General features: G+C 40.7%; 1 long non-coding RNA gene across 1 annotated transcript in view; it reads left to right on the forward strand.

The window, feature by feature from the left end:
- Nucleotides 1-702, forward strand: part of LOC106889016 — a 51,425-nt gene extending 50,723 nt beyond the window's left edge. Inside the window, exon 3 of the long non-coding RNA XR_001412243.1 lies at nt 624-702. This is a non-coding gene — a long non-coding RNA (uncharacterized LOC106889016). The remainder of the gene's footprint in view (nt 1-623) is intronic.
- Nucleotides 703-8,928: the final 8,226 nt, after the last annotated feature.

The raw sequence follows: 8,928 nt of genomic DNA on the forward strand, positions 1-8,928 counted from the left end.
AGGCAAAGCCGGCGATTCAGAAGGTGCCTAACTCATCATGGGCACATGTGGAATTGTCTGCTGTTCTGGCATTTAATTTGGACTTTTGTGTGTAGGAAAACAAATTTTAAAATATTCTTAAGCCAATCCTTCAGAAGACAGGAAGTTCAATGTAAAAACATCTTTAATGTTTTAACATTTAATTTTAATGTGTAATTTAGTAGACAAAATGAACCATTAACTAAGATCTTCCCAGACTTTAATCTAAAGAATTGAGACTAAGCAACAAGTCCATTTATGCAGTGAACCAGTCTGCCAGGCAAGGCCAGTTGCATGAGAGCAAATGTTCTCAGCATCATATTCTTGCACTGAGGCTGATACTTGTTCCTGGAGGCAAAGGACAGTATCAGTTTATCTAGTTATTTTAGCAGATAGTGTACCAGTTTATTTTACTATTCAAGGCAATTTGATTTTGCCTCCTGACAACTTCACAGTTCATTTCAGAAAATGTGTGCTGGTAGGTGATTTGTTCTTGCATGTGACTGAATAACCTAACTCTCACATTGAAAGTGCTTGCAAATTGTTCATAGGGAATACATTTCTTATGTCATCAGAAATAACACTTTTTTCTCTTGCATTCTTAGGCTTCAGCTTACCGTGTTTCTTGATTGTACCTTTTGTTTGCTGGTCTCTGCAAGACTTCACAGATGAAACTACTCTTGCTAGGAGGTGAGTCACTGTTGTCATTTCAGTTGCCAAAAAAATTGTTCTTCTAAACAATATGAGCATTTCTTGTTATATAGCATTTTTTAGTTAAGAATAGTTAAAATCTACATCAAAACATCACAGTTCTGTGTTATTTTTGTTCTCCTTATACTCAGTGCCCAACTAGTAACACTTTTAGTGATGAACATCTTCCACAGTCACAAACTCTTTGCTCACGCTGGCTGATTCTGCTGTAGGGCACCGCAGAGTGGTGTAGCTGCATGCAGTGCATTGCACCTGCCCAGCTTTCCAGAGGACCTTTCTCCTTTCAAGGATTTGCATGTTTCCCTCTGAAGCTACATCTCATATCCAATATGCTTTGGGAAGCTGCTGCAGAAGTTTCTCCATTAGTGGAGACCTTGTTGCCGACTTCCTTTCATAGCGTGGTCTCCAGAAGATATCCAGTGTGAGTGTGCTGTTGCCTCACCCATGACATTGCATCTTTGTCAGGTTAAGCCAAATTTCTGTAACAACCAAATTGTTTAGATTCTGGACAGCATTTAGAGAGGGGTGGATTATCAGCAACAAAAAGAACCCCAAAAAACATGTAGGTACATGGTGCAGCTATGCCGGGGTGGGTGGCAAGTGAAGATGGTGTGAAAATAAATAGTGGTAGATGGCTTGGGTAAGGGAGTACCTTTTCATTTCTTGAATGAAAGTCCTTGCAGCTGAATAGGGTCTGTTCTTGAAAGTATTTCCATGTCTGGTAAAATATGAGGAAAAAGTACCTGTCTGTGTTACTTTGGTCCACACATTAACCTTCTAAAATGAGTTTTTCAAAATACCATACGTCTAAATGGGAATAGGGTGTAGCAGCATAAAAAGGCATCCTCTATGACAGAGGGACAATGTAATGCAAAAGAATTTAACAACGTAAATAGCAGTATTGGCAGGTTTAAAAAAAAACCAACAACAACAACTACAAACAAAACATAGCCCATATATTTGCATATCTAGCACAGGAAAGGTTAAAACCCTAAATACCACCAACCTTTTCAGCGTGTCTTTTAGGGATTCTTCAAAACTGTCAGAGATAAACAGCTAGTTCTATTGGCAAGTACCATGCAAACATACATGCAATACAAACTGTGAAAACAGCTAATCTAAATGACATCTACTTCCCATTTTCAACAAGTACCCAGATTGGTAAATTTCACAAAGGCCAAGGAGGCAGATAATGTTTAAGATTATGTTGTTTCTGTGTGTGCACAGATTTTCCTCTTTTGTCCCAACAGATTTCCTACAAATCTCAATTTTAAAACATTTCTGTTAATGAATCATATGCTAAAATTCCCTATCGGTTTTACAGCTACAAAGTAGCAAACCCAGTCTGGCACAGTGAATCATTATACGTAGTGTCTGAAGAGATAACTCACAAAAAGAGAGACGTAAAATTCAGAATCACAGTCACAGAAGTAAAACTCCTGACATTTCCCCCATCCACTTCTCCATCCGCACCAAGTGTAAAATGATTTAAGGTCAAGTCCTCACTAGGCAAAGCAGTGTATGCTCAGTGTAGTGTGAAAACCACCAGCCTGATTATCACAGAACCTGTTTAATGTGAAAAAATGAAAAATGTCAGTAAGCCCGGTTTTACCAGAGAAAGAGCAACTAATTCTAAGGAGGTTCAGGGCTGAATGGTGCTGTTATAAAGATGATAACATTTGCCTCAACAGAAACAATGTCTCCCTGGATCAGTTCATTTCTCCCTTATGCCCTACTTTAAACCTCTTGTCTTTCACCTTCAAATATTACCATTACTTTTCAGCCAACTAGAAATAAACTGCAGACTAGCTATTGCAGCCAGTAAATATATTTTTAAAAAATATTTGCCAATAAAAGTCTCAAAAATGTGAAGGCAATCTGTATTCTGAAGGCTTTCAAAGGAAGCACTTTTGCTAATTTGTTTTTACTGCATTGTTAGCTGAGATGGTTTCACTGGATTTTTTCCTTCTGTGAACCCTGTGCCCTCTATTCTTTTGTGCTCCATGGGGTCTGAGTGGATGTGAAGAAAGCGCGCAGCCCCTGGGTGAGTGATTACGTACTCTGCTGGTACCTGTGAGGGAAGCAATCAACTATGTCCACTGGCTTCCCTAGAGACTCTTACAGAAGTCATCGATTTCTTTACACCAGTAGTGAGTGGTGTTTTGGGAACATAAGAGAAATATTCATCAGCTTTGTGACTTAGGAGTGAAACATGCGTTATTAAGAGCTTGGTCCATGCGTGAGATTTATGCTCCATTTTTTTTCCACTCTGGATTTTGTACTTGCAAACAAAATGCTGTTGCCCTCCTAATTTTTTTTCCACTCTGGATTTTCTGAAACTTCAGTACTTGCAAACAAAATGCTGTTGCCCTCCTGCTCTGATGTGAATTATTCATAATTGGCTGGAGAGCTACAGAGAGGAGCCTGAGCATTTTTGCACCTTTGTCTCTGCCAGGAGCTGAGGAGAAGGGCTCTGGCTCCGGCGTTTCCTGGCACAAGATGACAACCATCTCCCTGATCCACCACCAGCTTGAGATGCGCTGGAACAACCGAGCTGTATCCTCCCCCAGTCTGCTGGCTTGCCACGTTACACACATCAACATTCAGATACCCAGCTGCTCTGCCAGGTTGGCCCTTGCTGTCTGCGAGATGACACGCTCCAGCTTAGGACTTTCATTTACATGCTCCAAGAGCCACACACCGTTGCAGACCTGACTTATGTAAGTAAATGAGGGAATGCTGAAGCGTAGCCCCTGCAAACCCAAAATATCCATATTCCTTGGTGAAGCTCCCAGGCTGTTTCAAAGGACCTGCTTCTTCAAACCCTTTTGTCTCTCTTGCTATGGTCCACATCCTATGGTAAGAATCAACAGCAATAATAGCCTCATTTCAGTCACTGTACAGGGATAACAGGCCTTGTTCACAAATTATTTTTGCACCAAAATATGAGATAATTGGACTAAAGAAGCAGTGTAATTGAAACAAAAAAAAAAAAAAAAAAAAAAGGTGATGCTTACACTATTAAATAATTCCATATACTTTGGAGATAATTCATTCTTTCTAGAATGTCTTTTCGAAGGGAATAGATGAAATGACACATACAGAAGTTTATTTTTCCCTATATCATCAGTGGACTCCAAGATTTTTCTCTGGTTCTTAGCTTTATCATTGAGAATTCAGGATACTTCAATAAAATATGACATCATATCTAGGTGAAGAATGAATTTACTATAAAGATGAACCCGAAACCTTTTCTACTGCACACATCACTGTTGTTCAGCATCCTGAATCTGCCTTTTCTGTGGAGGGGTCAGAGAGTCAGGCTCATTTGTAAGACAACCCTGGGCAAAACAGGAATCTCAGAGGTTTAATTAATTCACTTTCCTTAACTTAATTGGGAGCTGGACCAAGCCCCATCCTAGATGAGAGCTGGAAGCAGACCCTCCCTGCATGCTTGTGCCTCCAGAAGAACCCTGGAGCGATCTTCTTAATACAGCAGGTTCAATAACTGGACTATCACAGCAGTGACCTGAGCACAGAGAAGTCCTGGATGTAGCTGGAGATACTTCTGCAATATAAGTTAGGTGCCTGTTGTGCAAAGCGCCTACAGGGACTTGTCTTTCAGTACATGTTGTTTAGGTTCATGCAGTAATATTCATTAAATGTTCTGAAGATTTTAAAAGGGCCAACATTTTCCTTGTTGTTTTGTTTTGCTTTCACAAGATTAATTACTGGCTAGCCGTTAGAGTGTATATGCTAATGTGTTGGACTGGCAGCAGTGTCCGAGAGAAGCCTACCTCAACTGGCCGAACAAACACCTTCCCAGACTGTAGCACGCAAAATGGAAGTAAATTGCACCTACAGCAAATGGGCCCTCTGACTTACCAAACATGTTCAAACTGAAGAATTTTGCTTGCTTTCTTTTCCTGTGTCAGGCTGCCGCTTCAGGAAGAGCGGCCTGCGCCGGCTCAAGACCACTCCACTCTCAAAACCTCGTAGCCATGTCCCTGCAGCACCAGCTCTGTCAGGAAAAGCTGCTGGAAAGCAGCTCTGCAGAGAGGGACCTGCTGGGAGTCCTGCTAGACAACAAGTTGACCATGAGCCAGCAAGAAGGCCAATGGTATTCTTGGGTGCATTAAAAAGTGTGTGGCCAGCAGGTTGAGGGAGGTCATGCTCTACTGTGCACTGGTGAAGCCACATCTGGAGTACTGTGTTCCGTTCTGGGTCCCTCAGTTCAAGAAGGACAGGGAACTACTACAGAAAGTCCAGTGGAGGGCCGCGAAGATGATCAAGGAAATGGAGCATCTCTCTCATGAGGAAAGGCTGAGAGACCTGGGTCTGTTTAGGCTGCAGAAGAGAAGACTGAGAGGGGACCTCATCAATGCTTATAAATATCTGAAGTACAGGTGTCAAGAGGGTGAGGCCAGACTCTTTTCAGCTGGTGACAGGACAAGGAACAATGGGCACAAACTGGAACACAGGAAACTCCATCTGAACATAAGGAAAAACTTCTTTACTTTGAGAGTGACAGAGCACTGGAACAAGCTGCCCAGAGAGGCTGTGGAGTCTCCTTCTCTGGAGATATTCAAAACCCACCTGGATGTGTTCCTGCCTAGCCTGCTCCAGGTGAACCTGCTTTGGCAGGGGGATTGGACTAGACGGTCTCCAAAGGTCCCTTCCAAACCCTACCATTCTGTGATTCTCTGTGGTTCTGTAACAGACATTATAACAGATAATTTCCATCTCACTGCCCTGCTGCAGTTTCCAGGGCTGGCAGACATCGGCCAGGCAGGACGGGTGCCCGATGGTGCTCATGCAGCTGTGGGTGTTCATGTTTATCACCTCAAAGGCCCATGGCACAAGAGGCTGCAGAGACTCTGATTTCTCCTTACGTGCTCAGCTCCTGGCTTCTTGGTCTGACACGGGAGATGAGGGCAGCAAGGGCTGCAAAACGGCTTCTGTATAAACCAATTTAGCTGACATCATCACATCACCAATAATATCTAGAACATGCACATATGATTTTCAAGGAAGAAAGAAGAGAAAACACAACACGGAGGTGCTATTAAAAAAAAAAAAAAAAGTGGTAAATCTGTTACTAACAAAGTTTTTTATTACTCCTCACATCTAGGCCTCCGGGTCCTGAAAAGAATGAGAGGTAAAATGACAGGCCAAAGTTATTGTTATGTCTTATGGCCTATCAATTTTTTTATTTAAAAAAAATAATAATAATTTGGAGTGCCTTAGAAAATACTGTATTTAGAAAACTTTATTTTGTGTCATTTGGATATTTTCATTCTCTTACCAATGAGTCTTACATATTAATTTTTTACCATATAATACTACTATCTCTTTCAAGTTTTGTGCTTTCTTGTTGCTCTTCATTCTCTCTTCGAAGGTAAGTATTTGTTTTCTGCCCATCTCTTTCATTTGTACTTTTATAGGAAAAAATCTGTGGTTGAAACACAAGCAATAGTTAAGCTATTTATAAGCAAAGTGGAAAGACTGCCTAGGGAACACTCTTAAAATTCTTATTTTTTAACCAAGAGGCTGATCTTCATCAAACAATCTGAAATACTGACTCAGAAGTAGGTGATTCATGTCATAAACATTTTATTTTTATTTTTTAAAAAATGAGACATTTCTACACACCTGTGGTCCAAAGGGAAGGTGTTCTGAGGACATCCTATGCAACCTCCAAGATTGTCTGTTTCACTGTGATTGACATTGTCATTAAGTCATCATACTGTGTCTTACTAAAGGGAGAGTGCTGAACTTCAAAAGAAATACAATAGATGTTATTATGAAGTAATAATCTTATTTAGAGCAAAAGCTTGAAGATGTCTGGATTCAACGGAGGCTGCTGGCCATATACAGTATCCACATTCATAATTTTAGTCAGAAAACAAGGTTCTGTTAGTGAACCTGCACCAAAAATTTTTAATTGCCATCCTACCACCCATATTTTGCATTATTCCACATAAAAATTTTGCAAGGAGCAGGCTTTGCTTTGAACTAGCCACTGACATTTGTACAATGTGTGTGTTACCTGTCATTTCTATTTGCAAGACCACAGTGGAGACTGGAGATAAAATCCTAAGCCTCCAACATGAAGTTCTATTACAAACATCCAGAGATACTGAAGTTCTGTTTGTTACAAAGAATATTTCAGAGAATAGAGCAGATATTTTACTTTATCAAAACTCGGTAGAAATAAGAAAAAAATTAAAATTATACAATCTAATAGACAATTAAAAAACTGACCTAATAGTCCTGATACTTTCATAGTGTCACTAGCTTCACCTACTTCTGAGAGCCTGTGGATGCCATAAATACTTCATAGGTATTGATAATTTCCTTCAGTATTACACAGTTATCACAGTGTCTTGCTTCAAAGATTTTTATCTGAATACTACTAATTCTTGTATAATGATCTTTTTATTGACAAAGAGTTTGTCTAAGTAAGAATCAACACCATATATTAGTAAATAATTAGGCTATGCAACTGCTGATTACAGTACTGCATTGATTAAACAAACTCCTTAACTTCCTTACTTAGTGTTTGTACCTAGAATCTTGGCCCTTTACATTCTTTCTTCTTATATTTTTTTTAAAAATTACTAAACCACATATGTGTATATGTACATATGTATGTATTCCTACCTGTAACAGTTCAGTGATTAGAATTGCCACAATTAATAGACAATCACAATGATGTCCCACACAAAGGAAAAAAGCATCGGTTACACATCATAAAAACAGTCACTTGAAAAAAACTTACGGCAATTAAGCCCCTAGGAATTATTAACCCCATGAACCACTGACATTAGCTATCCCTACTATGGTCACGTGGGACAAGCCAGAACAAAAGATATTGGATTCCTGACAGTGGGAGAGAGATGTTAATGATACATCACTCTCTCCACAGGAGTCACTGGAGATGGATCTCCGTGGTCCATGCGGAGCCATCAGCAGGGTCCCCATGAGAACACAGACTTGGCAGGCACTTTCTAGACAACAGTTTGCAGGAAGAAAGCATGCAAACGGGAAAAAGAGAACCAAGGAGGGCAGAAGAGAGCGTTTCAAGACTTTTTGTCCTGGAACAAAATCTAGACTTTTGAAACATTTCATAAATATTGACACCCCACTCCCCCAAGGGAGAAAAAAAAACAAAAACAAAAACAAAAAAGAAGCAGAGAGCAACAACTGGCTCAACACCCGTCTTTCTAGAAGCAGCTTAATTAGAGCAACTTTTGGTTACTAACATTAATAGCAACACTGACAGAATCAATCATTGCTAGTTTCTTTCCTGTTTTACAAAGAGAATAAGCTCTCTAGCACAAACCTCAGCCAGAACCTGTTGCTGAAATCAACCTTCCCAGTTAAAAAAAAAGTGAAGTCAGGTGTGAGAAGAGAAAAACAAAATGCTCTCTATACCCTTGTGTTTTCCCTGGTGGAGAAACTCTTTACAAACTCGAGTGACAAGCAATTTCTGGCCAAGGACTTTTACTGACAGCCAGTACCTTTATCGATTGATGGAAGCCCCCACGTGAAGACAAACAAAAGATCTAGTAGCAGAGTCCTCAATACGTAGCCTATGGAACTATATGGATGCTTTTAAATCTAGTACAGGTTTTTTGAAAGCATTTATCAGGTCATTTGGCTGCCTCTAGTGCAGTGGGACCATGCTCAGCCCTGGTGGCATTGACTGCCCCTGCTTGGCTTGCCCTGTCCTCCCAGCTCGCCTTTCCCTGGGGAGCAGCCCGGCTCTTGCTGCTCCCCAACAGTGTTGTGTATGAGATGATTTTAAAACATCCCTTTAAATGTCAAAGCACTTTCCCCAGCTGAACATGTTACATGGTAACGCATTATTTCTTGGCCCTTGGTTCAAGGCCAGACAGGACATTCTATGGTCAGTGTGGGAAAAGGAGCAAGAATTTTTTCCTGCTTTTTTCCCGCTCTGCTTTGCTCTGTAAGCAGAGCAATTACTGTCATGCACCAGAGAAGACTTTCCAGCTGTGGAAAGTCCCACAGGAGAAATTTTGAGGAATAAAATGCCTCTGGAGTATTCTGTTAGGGGGTTACTCTCTGCTCACTGCACTGCCAAGGCAGATAATTGACCCCTCGGGGAAGAGTCCTACAGCACTCAACCCCAGATGTGGTAGCTAGAAGGACATGGTAACTTTTGCGACATTCACA

Source organism: Calidris pugnax, unplaced genomic scaffold (assembly GCF_001431845.1).
Source record: "Calidris pugnax isolate Ruff unplaced genomic scaffold, ASM143184v1 scaffold15, whole genome shotgun sequence".
Taxonomy (NCBI): domain Eukaryota; kingdom Metazoa; phylum Chordata; class Aves; order Charadriiformes; family Scolopacidae; genus Calidris; species Calidris pugnax.